At 40.6% G+C, this 23,881-nt stretch overlaps 1 protein-coding gene across 5 annotated transcripts in view; it reads left to right on the top strand.

The window, feature by feature from the left end:
• LOC110841044 (ryanodine receptor-like) overlaps window positions 1–23,881 on the top strand; it is a 317,152-nt gene that overhangs the window by 70,908 nt on the left and 222,363 nt on the right. For 3 of the 5 annotated variants that reach the window (XM_087360111.1, XM_087360107.1, XM_087360106.1), the window contains one exon: window positions 21,454–23,337. The exons of the other annotated variants lie outside the window; for them this stretch is intronic. The gene's annotated coding sequence lies outside the window, so the exon portion shown is untranslated. Of the gene's footprint in view, window positions 1–21,453; window positions 23,338–23,881 lie in introns of those variants that run through there. 5 annotated transcript variants of the gene reach the window in all.

Raw genomic sequence — 23,881 nt, 5'->3', positions numbered from 1 at the left:
GTATTTCTGATATAACTTGTTACAGGAAGCTTACGTCGTCATGTTGTTCCCCAAGTTTGTTAATTATTCACTTGTCGAGTCAAGCAGCGAAGTTCATCTTAGGCGGAGTGGCTGTGCGCGTACTCAGGACGGAATGTTCCAACACTCACATTCATAGGCCGGACAGTTCAGTCAATGAAGTGACAGCCGGATCAGAGAGCGTCAATTACGAGATTAAGAATGTGTGGAGGCCTTCTCCTTCTTAGTGTGTGCCTCTGAAACAGGTGTCAATTTCTCCAATTATAAATGTGATTAATACTGGTAACCGCCCTGATGATGGAGGCAGTTTGCATGTCGTTAGTCGTCTACCAGACTACACGGTCAAACGTTTCTACATATTGCAGAGCGGCGAGTATCAAGACTGATGTCTTCTGAGTTGTAGCGCCGCGTAGTGTGGTAGGATTTTATCGACGTTTCGGAGGTCCTTGCTGCCTCCGTTACCAGGACGATCATCGTGGCAAATGCCAGTGAAACGTCGGTACACTTTTGCGCTGCAACCCGGAATACATTCATGATTGTCGGGTCTCCTTTCGCATTATATAAACAAATTCCTTATACATACGATATAAAAAATTTGATCCAACTAATTAATTAACCAAATAACACGCCAGTTTACAAGAACACTGGAATGTGCTCATTTGATGTGAACATGTGTATAAAATGTATCCTAACAATATGCAGTGCACATAATTCACTACGTGGTTTTGAAATACGACAGAAACACGGTCAAAGGTATGCAAAGTATTCTGAAAATCATACAGCAACAAAATTACTTCGACTACTACAAAAAAAGGGTACAAAGTTTGAAAAATAATCAAGTATATAATTTACCAACAAAATATGAAGTTATGGGATGTTTTAGGTGTGTGTGGACGACTTCCCTGTTGTTTGCGATTTGGATTTAATATCGGCCACAATAACCATATTTTTTTAAAAATTTATGCACAGAAAACTCAGAACACATCTTCACAGACAGCAGAACACTGACCTCCGTGACGCCTGATAAAACGTACAAAGACACAGCAACCCGCGTCATTCTGCGACGAAACACCACACGACATACGCCTCGGGTAATGCAATACCGCATATACGCGTATCCATTTTGTAATGTAAAACGTTCTGTTTACATATCAAAACCACACCGACACTCACCAGACTGTAAAACATTCATTAAAAACTTTTTTGCATTTACTGTTTAGAATAATTTAACTAATTAAAAACGTGTTAATAAATATTTTAGTAATATTTCTTGGCATCTGGAGGAGAATAATACGATCCTGACGATGGTCACATTGGACCGAAACATGTTGTTTCGGTGTGTGGACAGTGATATGAGTGTGTGAAAATTGACGAACAAATAAACTGCATAACATTGTAAATGATTGTAATTCGAGTTTTAGATTTACCAATCTAATTTATACCTGAGGACGGTTAAATATAACCGAAACATGTCGTAAGAGACGTTCCAATTTGTAAATCGATCATTCGATGCGGAACGTGAAATGATATTTTAAATATTTCATATTTTATTATCTTATTAAAATTGTGATTTGACGGAAAATATTAAAATATTAACCTAATTCAGAATATGACGCAAATATACTACCTTATAAAAGAGAACATTTCGGGGCTGGACGTAAAATTCGGAGTCTCTGCCTATTAGTGGTAACGCGATTTAGCCGATATTGTTGGAAGCTTTTGTTTCCGAACTCGACGACACATTGCTATGAAAATGTTGTGGCCCTTTGGTCTCCGTAATTGAAACGAGGATGCCTATTACATGTCGGGCGACCAGAAATGTTTTCATAAAATATCTGAATGGAGAGCTCGTTAATTCGTTTTGGTGCGTGCGGACGCAGTTTTGGGGAATTGCGTTGTGGCGCTGGACACGTGAAATGCTCTTCTCAGACGTCGGGACGTTCCAAATTGCCTAGTTTTGATGACACATCGAAAGCATTCTCAGCGTTATTCTAGTATTTGCTTAATTAACACATCGCATGCTACGAACTAGGCTTTTTCGCTCCTGCGAAAATATGGATTTTTCAAGATATTCTGTCGCTTGCGTTCGCCGCTTTCATAATTTTGTAATGAATTAATAAACGTACGAAATTTCTAAGGCTACTTGCGAATCGCAGAACAGTGAGCGCCTCGCAAATTTCCGATGATGCGAAGTTGCTACGCTGTTTCCAGGTCCTGCTATGTCTGCTACAGATTTCTAGGGCGAAAAGCCGTAAGTCATAAAACACCTACTGAGTGTTTCCTTAAGATCAGTTAAACGTCGCTTACTCTCGAAAGATGTTCTGAAGGCCTTGGCTTCAATCATTTCTAGACGCATTTTGAAAAACAATAAAATCGAGGTACGTCACGTGATTTACAAAACTGGTGTTCGGTACGTTAAGACAAGCCTCGAACGATCTGTAGAAGCAGATGGCCCTAGTCTCGTCTCTATTTGCTTTTATGCTCCATCGAACTGAGAAGGCGCTGCCCGTTTCCAAGAACATGCGATTCTTTGGGTTTAAATTTGCGCCTTTCAGGATCTTAAAAACCGGAGTTTGAGCAACTATTTCTAAGTCCTGTCTTCGTTCTTTTCAGTTTTAATAAAGTGTAAATTAGCCCACTGTTCCTCCCAGGTCTTGAAGTGTTTTTAGGCTTCAGTGCGGTAGACTACGGTTTCCTCCGGAAGAGAAATTGTTCGGTTAGACGAGAAAGGATCGCTTCAGCTCATTAGTGTATGTAAACAAAAGTAGTCAAGATCACAGTGAACTGAAATGCGTTCCAAGTTGTGACTATAACTTTCTTTTTTATATGTGTTTCTCTAGAAGTACTTTCGCTCCGGTTTTAAACAAAGTGCTTGCATTTATTACGGAAAGTCAAAGCGTCGCAGTGATTTTAGCGCCGTGGAACTTGACCTTTTTGGCTTTGCTACTCCGAAACCTTCCTTCAGCAGCAAATGAATATGAGTTCCTCTCCTGAAGATTAGAGCAGTCGAACAAGCAGTTAAATGCAAATAAATAGTCATCACGTTGGCCTCCAGTTCTGAGGCTGCCAAACAGAAATCAACGAGCTGCAGTGATATTAGATTTAAGAGCGTTAATAGGGTTTAATTCCGCAAGACATTTGCCAGCGCTCTGCATTTTAAGATTCCGAAGGAGGCTTCATTGTCAGTAGAATGTATGAGACTTGGGATACATGTTTCGCTCGTTGTCTTGTGAGTTTTGACGCCGTGACCAACGATTCGGAGATCGTATCGCCTCAGTCGTCTGGACAAAATTTGGTCAACCTGATTGGCCTAGAAGAGTGCTCCTACTGTGGTTGACAACGCCTGATTTCGTGCCTTGGTTTTAAGCTGAATTGTGATTTTTTTCCACTAAATCGTAGTACATGGGGCATGACGTCATAATTTAATATCATTATTTAGTTTGATTGTCGCCAGTGTGTGAAAATAGGCATTGACGTAGTTTCGCCATAAAACTTTCGTGCCTGCATTGACATTATTTTGACAGTGATATTCTTGAATAATCTTCTTGCTGGGGGCAACAGATGTTCAACAATAAAACGTATTTGTTTTCAACGTTCGTCATCAGAGGACTGACATCTTGAAGCTGTGAGCCTACGGGGGTGTACGACCGCTCTTTCGAAAACTCGATTCGTCCTGATTTTGGGAAAGGAACTTAGGAAAGCTGTGAACTACGCTGTCTCGAGTAATCACATTTGGGGGCTAGCACAAAGATCTGTTGTGCTGCGTTGCGTAGAAGCACGAGAACAGTGCGTAGTAGACAATGGACGACGCGAAGTCTTGTTTTCCTTTTTCCATCCTGTGAATGGACGAGATAATATTTAGTTGTGAATGTGTGAGGTCAGCGATTATCGTGGTGTGTGGATCCTTTTCAATATTTGGAAGATTCTTATTTTCTTGAGACGACTCTCTTACGAAAAGTTGTTTCGTGAGGAAATTTACCGACGTTTTCGAGGTGCTTTCTTGCTTTTCACGACGCCGATCGCCGCCATAAAATTTCAGAATATTAGAATTTTCTTTAATAAAGGTACCTGGACGATTTCAACGCAGACCATTTAATAATATCGTACTCGCGAGTTGTCTAATGTGAGTCCTACAGTTTAAAGCAAAGGGACACTTATTAGGCGTGTGTACGTATTACGACAGCAAAATGTAGGCCGATTTGGTGGACTTTATTGGTTGTTAGGCGTATAATTCTTTATGAATGTAATGTGTAAAATGTGTTACAGACAGGCTCTGCTTTTTAAGTTGGTCAGGCTCTAAACTTTTTATTCTTACATTTAAATAAACATTTCATGTACTTTGTTCTAACCTGTTCGTATTCTTAGAATTATGTTTATCAGTTGTAATTCATGCAGGGAGTATTAAAAGTATTAAATTACTTTTGATTTGGAAGGGTCCATCTCGTGTATTACTTGTAGACAACGATAGCAGACACGATTTTCGGTCGTCTGAAGTTTTTCTTTTTAACTTCAGAAAGATTTGAATGATTTATTCCAGTTTGATATTGGAAATCCTTGCCTCTCCGTTTATGAGGGTGTATCAGAAGTTAGGACACACGAAATGAAAATCTGGAGGCAATCACGGAGCAAATATGCCATAATTTTTACTCACTGCTTACATTTCCGACCTTGTTATTTCTCTTATTAGTTACATTCGTACAAATGTACACAAGCGACATTAATTACGATAGAATTCAAATGATTTAAACTGTAAACTTAGCATAGCAGGACAATCAGCTCTTGTGCAAATTGCAAAATGGCGTCAGGTTATATTGTCATCTAGGATAATTTATGGAATTTTATACAGAGTAATGCAAAATACAACAAAATGCGGATAGGAAACAATGCCGCGAAGTAGCTTGAATGTTAAAATATCTTACTGAAGTCAAAATAAAAATTAAATCCGTGGCGTAACAGCTCCAGAGAGCCAAAGCCTCACGTTCACATGCCTAAGCAGAGGTGGACGATCATCCAACCAGAAACAGGGTGACGTGTGGTCAGCACGACGAACCCCCAGCCATTGCTAGCTTACTGAAGTCAGTTTCTAGATTATTGTCTCAATATGAAAAATGTTGGTTATTCGTACCCAGCACAGAAAAGAGAGCAATGCAATACGCAGTGTACGTCACAGATAACAGCTTCTAGGATTCCTGTGTCTTCCCTGAGGACGTCTCCCGGCATCTGATACCTTGCGTAGCGTAGTAGTTGCTGCATTCGTTAGTCGCAAGATCACTAAGAAGCTGTGGGTTGCAGCAGTTTTTTTGTTTAATTTTTAGTACAATTTCTTGTCGTTTCTCCTGCCTTATATACTTTATTACATTATGATAGCATAATATTTATGTCGTGTACTGCACATTATCTGATACACACATGCGACACAGTACACAACGTCTCCAGCCTTGGATCAGCTGTAGTCTTTTGTTAATCTGTTAACCAAAGACTGACATTTTTTGACATTTTGTATTTTGAAATTGATCTGTAATGACAACAAATCATCTGAGAGCTGGAAGAGGCCTGTGACCAAGTCTCGAAACGCCATGAAGACGATATCAAATACTAGAGCTCGAAGAACGGACAATGTACGCTCTGGATCAACCTCTGTGCCAAAAACTTCAGAGAATCCTTCAGTATACTTCATGCAATATCGAACGGGAGATCAACGACCTCTTTAAGAAGTGCCTCGAGGTACTGAGTAGAAGCACGAGAAATATCAGCGAATGTTTGCTTCACGCCGGGACAATGGCAGTGACCTTTACGGAGCGAGATCCTTACTTCATTTGTTTGCTCCGGTTGAAGTTAGAGAGACGACGCCATTGTAACAACTGGAACAATGTTCAGCAGTGAAGTAATCCACCGCCTTGTATAGAGCATGAAGGTTCATTACCACGTACGTTAAACTCAGAAACTGGCCCCTAAAGTCAGTTCAATTCAATCCATGCCACCAATTCCAATTTACGTGGGTTTTATTCTGTCATCAGCTTCGCATGGGCGACTGGGTCTTGCAAATAGACACGTCGCTCGTAGATTTCCGAGCAAAATGTAGCAAGCTTTTCTTCTAACCTATTTCTACAAGTCACAAAGAAAATATCTCTTTATATTTAGTAATAGAAACATCTTGAGGGTTGCGAGGAACACTAAGGCCCTACGTGTCCGCCCTTTTCTCTAACACGAGCGCCAACATTCGGTAATAAAGCTGGAACTAATTTGTGGGTAGTGAAATTACCTTAGGATTTTCTGTGGCTGTGTGTAGTTCATTTCTGCTATTCGCGTCGCAATTACGAGTCACAGTTTAGAGACTCCGTCCGTCGGGTGGCGCAATTGAATTTCGCACGTCAGTCACTAAACAAATTAGCCCCTAGAACGAGACACAAAATCCAGAGCTCAAAAATGGAATTGAATTTCACCGATCGCCAAATTAACCCTCGTTTGTCGCAGAACCTAACCTAAGCCGATAAAGGTACATCCATTACTGCCAAATTTAAAATCCTCTTCCCTGTCAGGATGGATGCAAAATCCATGTAATAGAAGCAGATCAGCTTGTAGCATTATTTGAGCAGATCGCATGCGTAATTACTACAGCCCATGTGATTGACCACATAATGAGCTCATTGGACCGTATTTATACTTGGACCATGTAATTCGTTGCAAATTTCTGTGGCTCTGAACTGGTTAATTCTGTGATGAAATGAAACCCTTGTGGCACCAGGACTCTTAAACCAGGTGACGTTTTGTGCACAGATAACTGCGGAGATGCGTCGACAGTGGAAAAAGAATGGTGGATACAGGCCTATCACAACTTATCTTAAACGGGATAAGAGGTTCCGGAGTGGATCATCTGGATAAAGGCAGCGAAGGTTGCCGGGCGCTTGTGAAGGTTATAAGGAAACTTTTCCTTAAGTTTTTCGCGGCTCTAGTTCAAGGGGAAAGTTCTGCTTCCGTCAACCAGTCAGCACAATAAGGATTTTGTTGGCCCAGGACAGGGTCCGGTGGAGGTCTTTGGTTAATTCGGTGATGAACCTTTGGGTTCGGTAAGCCATCTTGCCAGTTCCAAAGATAATTTTCGGCGTTCGACGCGACTCAACTCCGAAAGCCGTAGATGTGAGCGATAATGAACCTTCTTGTGGTCTGCTTATGTCGTGTGAAGATGGTTGCTTCACTGCGGGTTTGCGCCAAGGACGATCACATTAATTCCCAGTCTTGTAGCCAATTCTTAAAGTTTCCCTTCGGTTTGTTCGTGTTCACGTGCGTCTGTTTCAACAACACCGGTTTGGCCGGTTTTAAACATTTTAATCCACTCGTAATTGAATCTTACCGATGTAATTTTGAAAGGGGCATTTCCTCCACACCGAATTTAATGGTTATAACGCATTGCCTCTGCGAAAATTCGTTCTGCGTGCAACTGAGGAAGACCGAATTAACATTGTGGGGGAGAGGCACTTCCATTCTGAACAGTGATGAAGGACTTCTTTGCGGAGAATCCGCATATTTCAGAAAAAATGTAATCCACAGAAAAAACACAGAGGCACGTGGCGTTATTACTTCATACGGATCTGTTTAGGTAATAAAATATTAATTTAAATACTAAACTTCAATGGGAAAAGTATTGGTTTTATTTTTTCATCATTTACTGTAGGAATGTGCGCGTACTTTCAGCAAAGATAATTAACTAGGATGTAACACATAATTTATAAATTCATAGCAGGATACATTTCGGACGACATGAACTTAGACATAGAATTGTTTGATGTGGGATACGAAATTGCATGAAATAAAAAAGTACTGGATTGCCACTCGAGAGGGTTAACAACCAGAGAGAATTTGAAGGAAGGGCAAAATTCCAAATCGTGTGATTAAAATGGAAGAAGGTTTAAAATTTACTTGTATAAAATGAAATAGTTGTTATGGGCATGAATAATTATATACAACGTGTGGCCCAAATAGCTGTAGCAGTTGATAAGAAGGAGTGGAGTGACAATTGAGAGTCAGAATGCCATAAGTGGTCCCGCACACGTCGCAAGTCACCAGGGGATGTTATTTATTACGCGATGAAGCTTTTTTTAATCTAATTTCCGTACCTGAAAGGTTCGGCGCCCGTGTTTTGGTGTGTGCACAAGAGCACAAACAACACAATAACGCCCTCTGTAATTCGCGTACACAAACAATGCTTGAAGCAAGCCTCCCTCAGCACGCGGCATTTCTAAAACAAAATTTATCTCTTGGTTCATTTATCAAAAGTGCCTCTCGTTTTTAAAATAAACCACGTCGCTTGACAGCGGAAATGTTGTCCACGGCTGGTTGCTGCACAAAGCAAAGTTCATTCAATTACGATATACAGCGTTAGAGGTCGATGTACGAAGACTGAAACCAAGAATTATTGTACCATTATTCTTTGTTTTATCTTTATCAGGGGATAATGGACATTTATTATTTGTTCATGTTTTGTAAATGTGTGTGTGTGTGTGTGCAGTTTGGACTGACTTAAGGTTATTTAATGTCGTTCAGACTTCGCATCCGTTGAATTGTTCTTACTTCCAACGTCTGGTCAGCAACTGAAGCTTTGATGAAGGATGTTCAACCCGCGAAAGAAACAAACAAATATCTATTTTTTTTAATAGTAAGCCTAAATTAGAAAGCGCCCCTTTGGCCTAGTTACTGTTGTGTCTGGCACAAAGAAAATTAAGGAACTGAGAAATCTTATTCTTATATTAAATTTAGTTTTTATAAACTGTTTGATTGTTTCTACGTTTGTTACAGTGAATATACTCAGACCTAAGATATCTGAAATGTTCTGGATATTTAATTATGTATATTAATAATGCAGAAGGACAATCTCTTCAGTCTATAAAGTTCGCATGATTTCAATGAGAGGTTAAGCTGGGCTTGACACGTAGATCGGGTGGGAAACAAAGACTGCAAAACAAATTTGGTGAGGAGACTTCAAGAAGAGGTATTTAAGGGACCGAAGAGGAGACTATGATAATGTTAAGATAATTTTTTCTGCGGTAAGTTTTAAATGGAAGTTATTAAGAATTTTTCAAAATGACGGGCGTAGTATAAACGTCGCGAAACCGACGGTTTCGGTTAAAACGTCGGCCAGCCTACTGTGAACAAAGAATCAATTGTAAGAGGCGCTCAGGGATTGTGTTTTGTTAATGACGTTTAGAGAGAGAACCAATTCTAGACTCGATCCCCCCACCCCTCTCCAGGCGACTGGGCGAATGCAACGAACAGACATTATTCTGCGTTGTAAGAAGATGAGAATGATGACATTTCGATCGGGGGGGGGGGATTCAGTTAGAAAATCTCTGGTTAAAGGCGAGTTAACAAACAAGAGAAGGTGGGGGCACGCGCCTCTCCTCCGCTATTCGGAGCAGCACGGACGAAGGGACCAGATTCAGCCACAATTGAACTTATGTTCCGACAACAGACAAAAGAAGCAATCAGAACGTGAGCGTCGCCATAGCAACGTGCCATTACGTTCCTTGTAAGCGTCCCGACAAAGGCAGTTTATAATCTCATTTGTGCAGCGCTTTCAGGGTGTAGCTTCTGAGGAGCCAAGCGTCGTCCTCGTCGCTTGTCTGAACTCTTACAACAAAGCCAATGGTTTCTGATTTCTGTGATATTTGTATTCACCAGATACTGGGTTCTAATCTCGGTCAGGGACGTGCCATACTGACTGAGGGTTTCTCTTGCCTCGTGTTAGGGCCTGCATCCTATCCAGAGACGGGATTTGGCATTAGCATTGTCCATAATTAGGGCTCTAGTGACGTAATTGCAGCTCCTACGTCTTCTCACGGCCTGTCTGCAGGTTCGCTTGTCTCTCGATAATCGTGCTTCTTCTCAGTTGTGTCTTGCAAACGACGGAATGGGACCAATGGGAGTGCTTCGAAAGCTTCCCCATAAATGATTGCAAAACCGTCATTACCAGTCATTGCCGTCTTATGTTCTGTGAATTCGAACTGTGTCAGTCGATAGAGCTCTGCTTAATAAACCAACTAACCTACAGAAAACAATGAACATAATATATATAAAATGCTGGAGATCTATGGTATAAGATATTGATTACAGATTTTTAGAACGATTATGTACGAATAGAAACATTTTGCTGTAATTAAATGCTGAGTGTTAGGTGAATGAATGTTTCGGTTGTTTAACGGCGCCGAGCAGAGCTTTTTTAAGAATCTAGTCGTAGTTAAGCTAGTGAACAAATTTTCCTATTATTAAGCCGGCTACACACGTGCAGACATACCTGTACGTGTGGAGCCTGCTTTATGGAACAAGGAAAGGTTTTCCGTGTTAAAATTCCGAATCACATGAGTCCGTACCCCCACTTTTCTTCTTCAAAATCTATTGGAATTATTTTCTCTCATTTGTGTCTTACAGATTATGAAGCCCCTCATCACTCGAGTATTTTCCGGGTTTCTTGTAGTTCCTTGGGGAGGTCAAAGTGATCCCTGTTCTCAGGCATTCTCGATTTACGTTTGTTCTACAAATGTATGGCAGGTAATGTGGCAGTACTTTCGGCCCACGCTGTACATCCCTCGGCATGTGATTGCAAGTAATTTGTTGGGAAACAGTTACTCAGAAACTTGTATATGTATTGCCAATGCTGGGAAGAACATGAAAAAGAAAATCTTTCGTTCTCTGAAAAAGGAAAATAAGTGGTCACATTGAAATCAAACGTCGTTACTCGGAATCAAACAGCTTTCACGTTTTTGCTCTCAGGGACGAGTGAGCGAATAATAATTTCAAAAAATGTTTCGAGTGTTAATGTGTTCCTTGCGCGAATGCCGTAATGGGGACAAATCATTTTCGTCCGTCTGCCTGTACGCACATAAATTCCTTCAGGGTAAGTTTATGTATTACTGAACTTCCCCTGCTCATTCGGTCGAGTTTCAGGAGAGCGAACACCGGAAATTACTGCTGCGTAGTCGGGGAAAGAAGAACTCGTGTAACTATTAAACGTGCCATGCAAATGGCGGCAGCAGTTTGCATTTGAATGCGGTGGAGTCGTAACGGCTGCTCCGCCGCGCCTCGATCGACTAGCAGCAACCCGCAACACACATCTGTATGGCATTAAACTCCGCAGCCCCAAGCTCAGGGGCACAGATGGTCTCACCCGCGCTCGTGGTAGCACGATCGTCCAAAATTATGCAAAAAACTGGAAGGTGCGTTTGGGCACTTAACCAAGTTCATGGCGTAGAGTCCTTCTTGGAGTTTGAGAGATATTTGGCTGATCTACGACTCCCTCCAATTTTTGAAAAATAGAAACGATTATCTTGTTCAAAATAACACGCGAAGTCCTAGATACTGTGCGGAATTTTGTAGCATGCTGGAGGAACACCCCTTATCGTCTGTCCGCGATTCTCTATTCTTTGTATAGTCTTGAAACAACTTTTGAGATACAGGAACTAAAAAAATCAAATCGTTATCTAACGCTGATGAGGACAGATAAGTGGAAACCGTGTTAGCCCGGATAACACTTTTAGAAACTGAGGAGCGAGGTCTTCCTTCTTCCTTCTGACTTCAGTCGTTCATCGGCACGCCATCCACTGGGACAGAGAAGAACCGACCAGGTGAAAAGAAAGGACTGTTACGCATCACGAGCTGTGCGTTCCTACCCGCTTATTTGGGGCTGACGGACGTGGCGAGCACGTGGCTAACGCAGTATCTTAAGTAATCCGCAGCGTCTCAGTGGATAAAGTACCACTGAACCACGAAAATGAGACAGAAGACATCTATTTTTCTTTCTTCGAGGTGTTAGCCAAGCTAACACCTTAACATAAACAGTCGACAATGAATACTAATTGTTCACCACGCTGAAGTTAATTTATTACGTTAAATACGTTCCTGGACAAGGAATTAGCAGAGCAGTCATCGCCGACGTCTGAAAATCTGATAAATCGTCCCTGCACAATTCTGTCAGGAGTCACGTAACAAAAAAAGATGATACTTGGCATTTTCCAGCTACTTCGACAACCTCATCTTCAATTATAGACATAATAACTGTTCTCTACGCTCTTATTTGATTTCTTTTTGTCGTCACAGTTGAGATGAAATCAATGGCGTCGTTCTGGGCGTCATGAGAAGAGCCAATAGACACTGTTGAAGTTTCTAACTGAACACGAAGTTTCTTATCGTACTGAGTTCTGCGATGAAGGAAAACTCAAAATGTCCTCCTATTCTGAGCGTTTACGATATCCTCTATGTAGAGGTATTTCAGGCAGATATTAAAATCGCAGTCTTTGCGTTGTTGCACTGTGTAATGTGATAGATTGGCAACGTACAAGATGTTCCTGCTGCCTCCATTATTATGGTCGTGCAACGGAGCCTCTGATACTCCTGTAAACTTCTTCCAAACAACAAGACGGCCCTCTTCAGACTGTTCAGAATTTGCGTGATTGATTTACAACTCGGCCTTCTCTGTTCAAAGAAAGGTGTGACGTCACTAACGCCGTTTGCTGTCAGAATATCTCTCGGAAAATAGGACCGAAGACCAGACCTTACTGTCACACAACCAAGGATCAGTTTCGTATCGAGAACCAAGAAATTGCCTAACCTGTTCCTTGAACGTTTCTCCATTTTTGTGTATGGTCTGCCGAGTTCAGTCATTTTTTCCTTGGAAACGAAGTCTCTGTAATAAAATAAAATTTTAGTAAGTCCCCCACAATTTCGTCTTTTATGACGCACGATGACAACACGGCACACGCGTGAGACAGAAGTTACGCAAGAGACGTGATCCATCCTCTGCGCCAAACGCGAGCGTGCAAGGTAATGTAATGTGTTAACATTCGACGTCTGGCTAACGCGACCGTTCGGAATGTCATTCAGTCCCTCGCCTCCTCAAGCCTTTTACGTCTCTTCTAATTTCGCGTGCGCTCGCAAACGACCAGCGTAAGCCTGACCGAGCTGGCTAACAGCGCCTCTGATGGGTTGGTTTGAGCTGGCTAACAGTCGTTTCTCCTGCATTCCGGCGTGTGGAGTGAAACTTAACCGCGAAAATAAGACATTTTGTTCTTCGCTTTTCAAATTGTTAGCCGCGTTAACAGCCATTGATAATGTATTAAAAGAAACTGGTCTCAGAATGATAAAAAAATAGAAACGGAATATTAATTCCTCCAACCAGAATACGATTGCAAATCTTGAAGAAGCTCGCACAATAATCTCTCTCTCTCTCTCTCTCTCTCTCTCTCTCGAATCTCGACAACGGCCAAAGGAAATGCCAAAGCTTTAATAAGTGTATTTTCAGATGGCGAGTTCTATTCGGTGTTTTCCTCGAGGCTCTTCCTTCCCTGGTATGATGTCCGTCGTACTAAGGACTGGCTACCAGTCCCATTGTGAACAGATAAGATTTCAAGTTAATTGTTCCCGATTATAACGCCTGCTACTTGCTTGAGTTAGTCCTGGTACGACAAAGAATGTACTTTTTTAATTATGTATTTGGATGCAAACTAAGGTTTAAAAGAACGTCTTGTTAAAAATGTCGGAATATTTCTAATTCAAACATGCCACCGTATGTTCAGTAATGAAAGAACGAAAATCCTTCAAGACCTAAAATTTGGAATCATGGGTCATCCAAGCGGTGCATAGAAAGTCGTAGTTAATTGTTATTTCTGCTTTGATGACAATTCTGCTCATGCAATTGCTGTGTGTAAACCGAAGAACGCTAATGTAAAACTGAGTAACAGGGACATTTTCCGGTGTTCCTCCATGCAGGCTGACGTCATTAAGGCTGGTGGCCACCTCGCGGCCTTCAGACCTTAATATTTCCAGGCGATTCATATAAAGCAGCAGAAGGTTCAGATGCTGCGTAATTTGATCTGGCGCTGACCACAACTGTGAACACAATAGGGAGAAATCAGACCTGAGGTGCGTTTACATGGAACGCACCAAATTACGTACAGAACAGATTTCAATCAACTGCTGATTTTAATGCAACTGTACACACGACAGATCGCGATTATCTTGAGGCTGTACACAGAACATTAATTACCTGGGGTCAATGTTTGGAATTTATTTGAACGGAGTTTGTTTCGCGTGCTGAAGTTCAGGTCAGTCTCGTTTTGTTAAATGTTATAATTTGTAACGGGTGTTACGCAATCTGCATTCTCGACTCCCCAGTTAAGATAATCAGTATTAAACAAGTAGACTGACTTGAATTTAGTTGAACCTCTGGGGGGAAATTGCAAATTATAATTTTCTTTGGTCGTTCATATTGAAATGAAACTTGAAATTGCACCAAAGGGAAATGCAAAAATCTCAAACCCTGGTCGTCCAGCCAGAGTCTGATCACTGTACTAACTTAATTTCCTGAAGTATCGTGTCCTTAAAGCTAAGTGACTTTTATGATTAACTGCAGAATCCGAGGTTTAGCACGTGTTCTGTGTGACTCTGTACCAGTTACACTTGGGGACAAATGTAATGAAAACAAATGACTGTTAACGAAGCCCACAAAGCAAAGCCTGCCTTAGTAAACACTGAAGCATCGGAACACAGGAGTTGAAAAGCAGATCGAGGGTAGTCCACCCCTTTTACAATCATTTTTACACTTTCACACGTTTTAAATCTGCCCCTAATTCTGCTTTCTTCTCGTGTTTATAAGCTTAATTGTACCTATACTAACTAACTAACCAAGAAGCCTGGAATGTGTTTGCCTTACTGCTTCGTAATTCCGATGTCAAGTCTTTATTGATGCCTGTTTATTCTGCTGTACTCCAGAAGAGCGGTCCAAGAAATCAAATTTATGGGTGAAATTGGAAGCAGGTAACGAGATCATGCCGATGTTTTATTCTAAATACGTTGTAGGGACTTTGTTTACTGTTGCAACTATAGACTTAATACATTTATGTATTTCGCATACCGTACATTAAACCCACTTCCCGCTTATGTACTTACTGAAATCTTCGTTTATTTTGATTTCTGATTTTCTGATGCAAATGTTGGTGACATAGAGAGAAATTACTGTCTAATTTTACCGAATGTCGTGGCCGAGTGCTTAGCACTTATTTTCCCTTCGCGTGTGTGGGGTGGGGGGGTGTTCTCAGATTCAAAAATCGGCCAGAAGGTGGTCCCTCTTGTCAGGTTTTCGTTTTTCTCAGTTTCTTTACGCAAATGTCTAGATAGTACGTTAATCAGGCTATGACCGCTTCATTACACATTCTTTCCGGTTAATTATTGATAATCCGACGCTGTATTATCTGAGCTGCTGAAAGATTCTCTAATTACCCGAATCTCGCGGTGATTAAAGGCAAAGCTTTCGTGTCAATGCCGACAGGATTGTTGAACTTTCCGCGTGATATACGAGGCTCGTCCACAAAGTAATTCAGTCCGTACCGCGAAGAAAACACTACACCTCACCATTACGAAAATCAGCTGGTTAACCCTTTGAAGCCGAAGCTCGTCTTCATAATATTTACGAATCCAGACCGTACCGCGAAGAAAACACTTCACTTAACCATTAGAAGTCGAATCAGGCGGTACCACGTAAGATTTAACAAAAGAACATCCCGGTCGAAGCCTTAAACTGAACCATGCTCTGCTATCATTTTCTATGGGCCATTAAACAGATCGTAAAATATGATCCGCGTGGATCGGTAAAAATAAAAAATAGCCACATAGAACACAAACCCAAAATGAAGATATATTATCACAATAAACACAAATACAAAAAAATATAAACGAGCTGAGGCGTCCACTGTGAGCTCAAAACAAAGTAAAACACCAGACTTACCGCAGCGGAGGATCGAACTCACGACTTTAAGATGATGGCACTGTCATACATTTTAATAACCCAAAATCCCAAGCATCATTAGCAGCAAACACTTTTACCATTACTGGTCATGGGGAGAACAAACAAATTACCAAAATGTTGTCAGGAATTTTGAGCCAGCTAGAACCAGAAGGTTTAACACAGCTAAAACGTCTTGCGTCTAATGTGACAAATAGTGCTGCTGGTGTGAGAGCGAGTATCGAAGAGAATGATGAGGTTCCAGAGCTAGTGGAGAAATTCGATGAGGCAAGCAAGGAAGGAGTTTCTTTTAATATTGCAGAAAAGGAAGGCAAACGAAAGGTTAGAGAAAATGATTCGGTATCAGCTGGTTCAGGTGAACATACAAAGGCGGAAAGACTGAAGGAACCTCTGTAATTGTAAGGCTCCAAGGACAAACAGAGCACCTGTTCGCATAACATGAAGAGCTGTAGGCAAGAATCTCCCAGCCTTTGTCTTCGTGGACTGTCTCGATATACATCGTACTGTATCACCTTAAGAGCAGATTTGAATATCCATATCATGAACATTACTGCTCCTGGGTTGTTGCGCTGTGTAGACTGGTCGATGTTAACCAACGTGTCAGAGGTCATACTGCCTCCGTCGTCAGGGCTATGACCTGAGAAACGTTGGTTAACATTCACCAGTCTACACAGCGCTACATTCCAGAAGACAGAAATCTTCATACTCAGCGCTGAGAAAACTTCAAATATCGCCCTGAACATGGAGGCAGCGTGACCTCCGAAACGTTAGTAAACATCTACCAGACTACACAGCGAAACATATCAGAAGACAGGAATCTTCATACTCATCCCTGTGAAAACTTCAAATATCGCCCTGAAGATGGAGGCAGTGTGACCTCCGAAACGTTAGTAAACATCTACCAGACTACACAGCGCTATATTCCAGAAGACAGAAATCTTCATACTCATAGCTGTGAAAACTTCAAATATCGCCCTGAAGATGGAGGCAGTGTGACCTCCGAAACGTTAGTAAACACTACCAGACTACACAGCGCTACATTCCAGAAGACAGAAATCTTCATACTCATAGCTGTGAAAACTTCAAATATCGCCCTGAAGATGGAGGCAGTGTGACCTCCGAAACGTTAGTAAACACTACCAGACTACACAGCGCTACATTCCAGAAGACAGAAATCTTCATACTCAGCGCTGAGAAAACTTCAAATATCGCCCTGAAGATGGAGGCAATGTGACCTCCGAAACGTTAGTAAACACTACCAGACTACACAGCGCTACATTCCAGAAGACAGAAATCTTCATACTCAGCGCTGAGAAAACTTCAAATATCGCCCTGAAGTAGGAGGCAGTGTGACCTCCGAAACGTTAGTATACATCTACCAGACTACACAGCGCTACATTCCAGAAGACAGAAATCTTCATACTCATAGCTGTGAAAACTTCAAATATCGCCCTGAAGATGGAGGCAGTGTGACCTCCGAAACGTTAGTAAACATCTACCAGACTACACAGCGCAACAACCCAGAAGACAGAAATCTTCATACTCAGCGCTGAGAAAACTTGAAATATCGCCCTGAAGATGGAGGCAGTGTGACCTCCGAAACGTTAGTAAACATCTACCAGACTACACAGCGCTACATTCCAGAAGACAGAAATCTTCATTGTCACCGCTGTGAAAACTTGAAATATCGCCCTGAAGATGGAGGCAGTGTGACCTCCGAAACGTTAGTAAACATCTACCAGACTACACAGCGCTACATTCCAGAAGACAGAAATCTTCATACTCAGCGCTGAGAAAACTTCAAATATCGCCCTGAAGATGGAGGCAGTGTGACCTCCGAAACGTTAGTAAACATCTACCAGACTACACAGCGCTACATTCCAGAAGACAGAAATCTTCATACTCACCGCTGTGAAAACTTCAAATATCGCCCTGAAGATGGAGGCAGTGTGACCTCTGAAACGTTGTTAAACAACTACCAGACTACACAGCTCTACATTCCAGAAGACAGGAATCTTCATACTCACCGCTGTGAAAACTTCAAATATCGACCTGAACATGGAGGCAGTGTGACCTCCGAAACGTTAGTAAACATCTAACCGACTACATAGCGAAACATTCCAGAAGACAGAAATCTTCATACTCACCGCTGTGAAAACTTCAAATATCGCCCTGAAGATGGAGGCAGTGTGACCTCCGAAACGTTAGTAAACATCTACCAGACTACACAGCGAAACATTCCAGAAGACAGAAATCTTCTTACTCATAGCTGTGAAAACTTCAAATATCGCCCTGAAGATGGAGGCAGTGTGACCTCCGAAACGTTAGTAAACATCTACCAGACTACACAGCGCTACATTCCAGAAGACAGAAATCTTCATACTCAGCGCTGAGAAAACTTCAAATATCGCCCTGAAATAGGAGCAGTGTGACCTCCGAAACGTTAGTATACATCTACCAGACTACACAGCGCTACATTCCAGAAGACAGAAATCTTCATACTCAGCGCTGAGAAAACTTCAAATATCGCCCTGAAGATGGAGGCAGTGTGACCTCCGAAACGTTAGTAAAGACCTACCTGACTACACAGCTCAACATCCCAGAAGACAGAAATCTTCAAACTCAACGCAGAGAAAACTTCAAATATCGCCCTGAAGATGGAGGCAGTATGTCCTCCGAAACGTTAGTAAAGACCTACCTGACTACACAGCTCAACATCCGAGAATATAGGAACCTTCTTACTCGCAAATGAAAGAAACTCAAAACTCGTCCTGATGATGGAGGCAGTACGACCTCCGAAACGTTGTTAAACAACTACCAGACTACACAGCGCTACATTCCAGAAGACAGAAATCTTCATACTCAGCGCTTAGAAAGCTTCAAATATCGCCCTGAAGATGGAGGCAGTGTGATCTCCGAAACGTTGTGAAACAACTACCAGACTACACAGCGCTACATCTCAGAAGACAGGAATCTTCATTGTCAGCGCTGTGAAAACTTCAAATATCGCCCTGAAGATGGAGGCAGTGTGACCTCCGAAACGTTAGTAAACATCTACCAGACTACACAGCGCTACATTCCAGAAGACAGAAATCTTCATACTCAGCGCTGAGAAAACTTCAAATATCGCCCTGAAGATGGAGGCAGTGTGACCTCCGAAACGTTAGTAAACACTACCAGACTACACAGCGCTACATTCCAGAAGACAGAAATCTTCATACTCAGCGCTGAGAAAACTTCAAATATCGCCCTGAAGATGGAGGCAGTGTGACCTCCGAAACGTTAAGTAAACATCTACCAGACTACACAGCGAAACATATCAGAAGACAGGAATCTTCATACTCAGCGCTGAGAAAACTTCAAATATCGCCCTGAAGATGGAGGCAGTGTGACCTCCGACCTCCGACCAGACTACACAGCGCTACATCCCAGAAGACAGGAATCTTCATTGTCACCGCTGTGAAAACTTGAAATATCGCCCTGAAGATGGAGGCAGTATGACTTCCGAAATGTTAGTAAAGATCTACCTGGCTACACAGCTCAACATCCCAGAATATAGGAACCTTCTTACTCGCAAATGAAAGAAACTCAAAACTCGTCCTGATGATGGAGGCAGTATGACCTCCGAACTTTACTTTTATATCCTTTAAATGGAATGGTAAGTATTCGTACCACCTGCCCCAACATTCAGTAAGACTTTGTGTTTATGGGTTTTGTGTGGTTCTCGCTGTAATCAGCGAACAATTCCTTAAACAGCGTTAACCAGTTGATCTCTGTAATGGTGAAGAGTTGTGTTTTCTTCGCGGTACGGACTGGATTCTTAAATATCATTCAAGGATTCATTCGCTAACAGCATTCTGACATTCCTTTCAATCCATGAACTTACTTCAAATTAACTTCTTTTACAGAATTAAATTCTTCAAGATTATTATCATTTTCCTTCAACTGTTTAATGTTTTTATGCTATGGATTGAATATGTTCCTTATAAATACTGTATGACATGCTCTGAAAACCATTTTTCTTTTAATAAGACCAGTGAAAGTATACATTTGTTACAATATATTTCATTTCTTTCACCATTGACAATTATATCGAAGTTACGGAACGTTACCCCACAAGAAAATATGATGTGTTATTTCTGGTAGTTGTTTGAAGATGATACAGAATGAAATTTGAAAGGATTCACCATCTAAATAACTCTACTAAGGATTAAGGAGTTGTACTCAAAGCAAATTAAGGAAGGTTATCTGTTCTTTGTTGAAGCAAATTGTATTACTGTTGAGGATATCCGTCTTCTGGGTTGTTGCGCTGTGTAGTCTGGTCGATATTTACCAAAGTTTCAGAGGTCATACTGCCTCCATCATCAGGGCGATGAAGATTTCTGTCTTCTGGGTTGTTGCGCTGTGTAGTCTGGTCGATATTTACCAATGTTTCAGAGGTCATACTGCCTCCAACATCAGGGCGATGAAGATTTCTGTCTTCTGGGCTGTTGCGCTGTGTAGTCTGGTCGATGTTAACCAACGTTTCGGAGGTCATACTGCCTCCGTCATCAGGGCGATGAATATGAAGATTTCTGTCTTCTGGGTTGTTGCACTGTGTAGTCTGGTCGATGTTAACCAACGTTTCGGAGGTCATACTGCCTCCGTCATCAGGGCGATGAATATGAAGATTTCTGTCTTCTGGGTTGTTGCGCTGTGTAGTCTGGTCGATATTAACCAACGTTTCGGAGGTCATACTGCCTCCGTCATCAGGGCGATGAATATGTGCTTCTTATCTTGGAGAACTGGTTGTGGCAACAGCTTCTTCAGGACATTCTGCAGGGAATGAGGTTTCAACAAGTCAGATCTCTACCCTTCTGCCATGTGCCATTGGGTCAGTTCCTTTGTTACTCCAGAAGGGTGGGTTAGGCAAGCAGGACTAGTCCTTGGTCTCTGAAGTCTCTCAGGCTTACCCTGTTTACTTCTTTTGGGGGGTATTCCAAGAAATGTGTCTACAATTTCACAGTTGTCATCAGCATTTACTGAAATGAAGGAACAGATATGTAGTATTTGGCAGACATTTGAATATGTATCCTGTCACTAGAGGTGCCCATGTATGGGACAATTTAAAATTTTCGTGTTCCAGAAATTTAAATAAAAGTAGTATTTCTCAAGAGAATGGCATAGCAGGTGCAATTGGACTTTGTATAGAGAACTTGCCAGATGAAATGAAATGCTACTATCAGGACTTTGCTCTCCTTGTTGAGGATGTGAATATCAAAATTGAGGTTAAGTCATTATTCTTTAATTTATATACATTTTGTTTATTGTCATTAACATGTAATTTTCAGACTTTGCTTGCAGGACTGAATTTTGAACTTGATTTAAAGCTGTTTTATATTTAAGTATATCAGGTGTGACAGATCATAAGATTTTCTTACTATGTTCTACTGCATTTCTTGTCATTAAGAGTTAAAATATATATATGAATAATTGCTGCTGCCTCTTGTTACAGTATTGTAGTTTATTTATTAACTACAATTTAAATTGCATTATAATAATTAAATCAATTTGAATTTTGGTTGATTTGAATACAGTATACACTTGCAGACACAAATTAGTGATCCGTAAACGTGGATTTGTTCATTTTATAAATTTAATTATTGCAGGTGCTGGGAACTCTTTGGTCACGAAATACATATGAAGTAGAAGATATGACGAGTGATTTTATTAAGAAATCGCTTGCAGTGTCCAAGTGGAATGAGTTGTTGGATAGTTATGTGTATGGGATCCATGACTTACTTTTATACTACCTAAAAAGTGAGCTGTCAGATGAAGAAAAAGAAGGTTTGTAATTACACTGGCACTTTTACATGTGTATTCTTAAATCTCTGAATTTGAATTGCTGTTTGAACTGAATAGCCGTGAATATGAGGAATAGACACATTGAAGGTAGGATTCAGCTCCACACCTAGCAGATGGATTTTAAGGAAAAAATATAACTGTACTGTATATATAATGTGGTTTTACTTTTTTATTTACACATTGGTTACTCGATTTAAATTCTGCATGCTACCCTATAATTCCAGGCACATTTTCCAATGCCTACACAAATGGCATCATCAGTCCCCTTTGGTTAATTGTGTGAAACTTTCAGGCGTACAGGTTATGAGCATAGGAAATTTGTTACTCTTCATGATAGCATGAAAATGTTGCCACATGTATAGAGTGAAAAATACCTGAGTAACTGTACCCCCTCCCCTCAGTGTCTGTTCTTCCACCATATGTGAAATGAGACTCGCTAGGAAGAAATTATGGTACCTAAATTTTTTTTTAGTTCCTTTACCTGTGACATTGTTTATTCCTACCCATCACTTTCACACACAGAATCAACATAATTCGCTGGGACGATACGCTACAGACTTGTTTATAATTAATAATCTTCATTGATAGAAAGGGGATCTGGGGTAGCTGAGTCAGTATAGTGAGTGATTATAGACTTGACAGCCGGGGTTTGATCCCCAACATGGACAAAGGGTTTTTCCTCCTCCTGTCCTTTCCTGAGGGCCGCCTGCCCCTATCTAGTGTCGAGGTTAACACCAAGTGCCTACATGGTGTGTAGTGGGACATAAGAATGATAATAATACAAAAATAGAAGTTGCTTATTTAAACATGGACTTTCATGCTTTTTCTCCAATTTTTCTTTTTACTATTGATAATTATTTTCATAACTCATTCAGCAATCAGTAATTAAATCAGTTGAAGCAGTATAATTTTAGATAATATTTCCATAAAACTAATTAATTACAGATGTATTCTGGCCAGAGAACAATAATTTTAATTTGTTCATTAAATTTCTTCTATTCTACCTGAGCATTTGTGGGTATCTAAGGTTATGTTTGTCCCTAAAGTTTGGGACTGAAAAATGTAGTCCGACTGATATTACACAGTGATGAGCCTGGCCACTATTAAAAAAATTGTTGCCTGCTTGCAGTAAGTTAAGAAAAGTTTGTAATAAATTCTGTGAAATATAAATTGAAGGGACATAATTTGTTTTGCACTAAAATGTATTTCATATCCATGTAAGCAGTTGATATTATTATTATTATTTCAGTTGTGTACTTGATTTTAGATGTCTGTTCCTTATCCAAATACCTGATGACTGGATCATTTGTAGATACAAAATCTTCAATGATTTAAGTCTAAAAGTCTGTATAGTTTTCTTATTGCCACCTGAAGCCATTCTGTCATGCTTATCTTTGCCGCTGCGAAGCACCATTTCTCTACCTCAGCCACTTGGCTATTTTTATTGAATTATTTCTCTTATCATGGAAGCATATCATGATTACTTTAAGTGTTAATTATTTTAGTGAAATATATTAAGTTGTCACACTCCTTAATGGAAATAGGAAAGCAACACACCTCATCCTGATGTCTCAGCCTATCATCATTTACAGTTGGCACTGCGATTGTATTTAATTTGATGTTTTAATAAATGTAAATTGGAAAGTGATGATTATAATAACAGCATTAAAATCCCTGTATAGACGACAGTATGATTGTTTATTGCACAGCTCGGATCATCGTAAACCCTCTCGGCTCTTGTATTACTATTGGAGGAACTTGGATAATTAAAGCATGTCAGTTTCCCTTTTCATTTGTATTTTAAGTTACCAATCAAAGAACTGAATGAGACGTAGTGTCATATTTGGTAGCTGGGAAAAACTGGTAACAAGTTTAATAGATAAAAAGATGTTATCTTTCGAGGATGAACATCTCGCATCGGTTCTACAAGTTTATACATTCATGTGGCTTAGATTTACAAGAGTACCAACATACAGATATTGTTCAGTGTGGATTGCAGGAACAGAAATAGTCACGTTTACAAGAAAGCATTGAAGATAGCTAGAACTTTATCTGGAATTCTTGTAAGTTATGTGTGATTGTTATTTGATTATGTATGTAGAATTGTAAGGATAACGTTTTGTGCAATCGAATATTCATAGGTTTCAGGAGCACGTGTATGAAATTTGTGAAAAATAGGTTTGGGGCTGAATATTAAAGCTGTTTCTCCTCTGAATTGGAAAATAATCTCGA

The sequence above is a fragment of the Zootermopsis nevadensis genome, unplaced genomic scaffold, assembly GCF_977971745.1.
Source record: "Zootermopsis nevadensis isolate Lab colony 2312 unplaced genomic scaffold, Znev_1.0 Znev_ptg000038l, whole genome shotgun sequence".
NCBI lineage: Eukaryota > Metazoa > Arthropoda > Insecta > Blattodea > Termopsidae > Zootermopsis > Zootermopsis nevadensis.
Note: the sequence above shows the minus strand (reverse complement) of the source record. Positions and strands in the feature narration are given on the sequence as shown.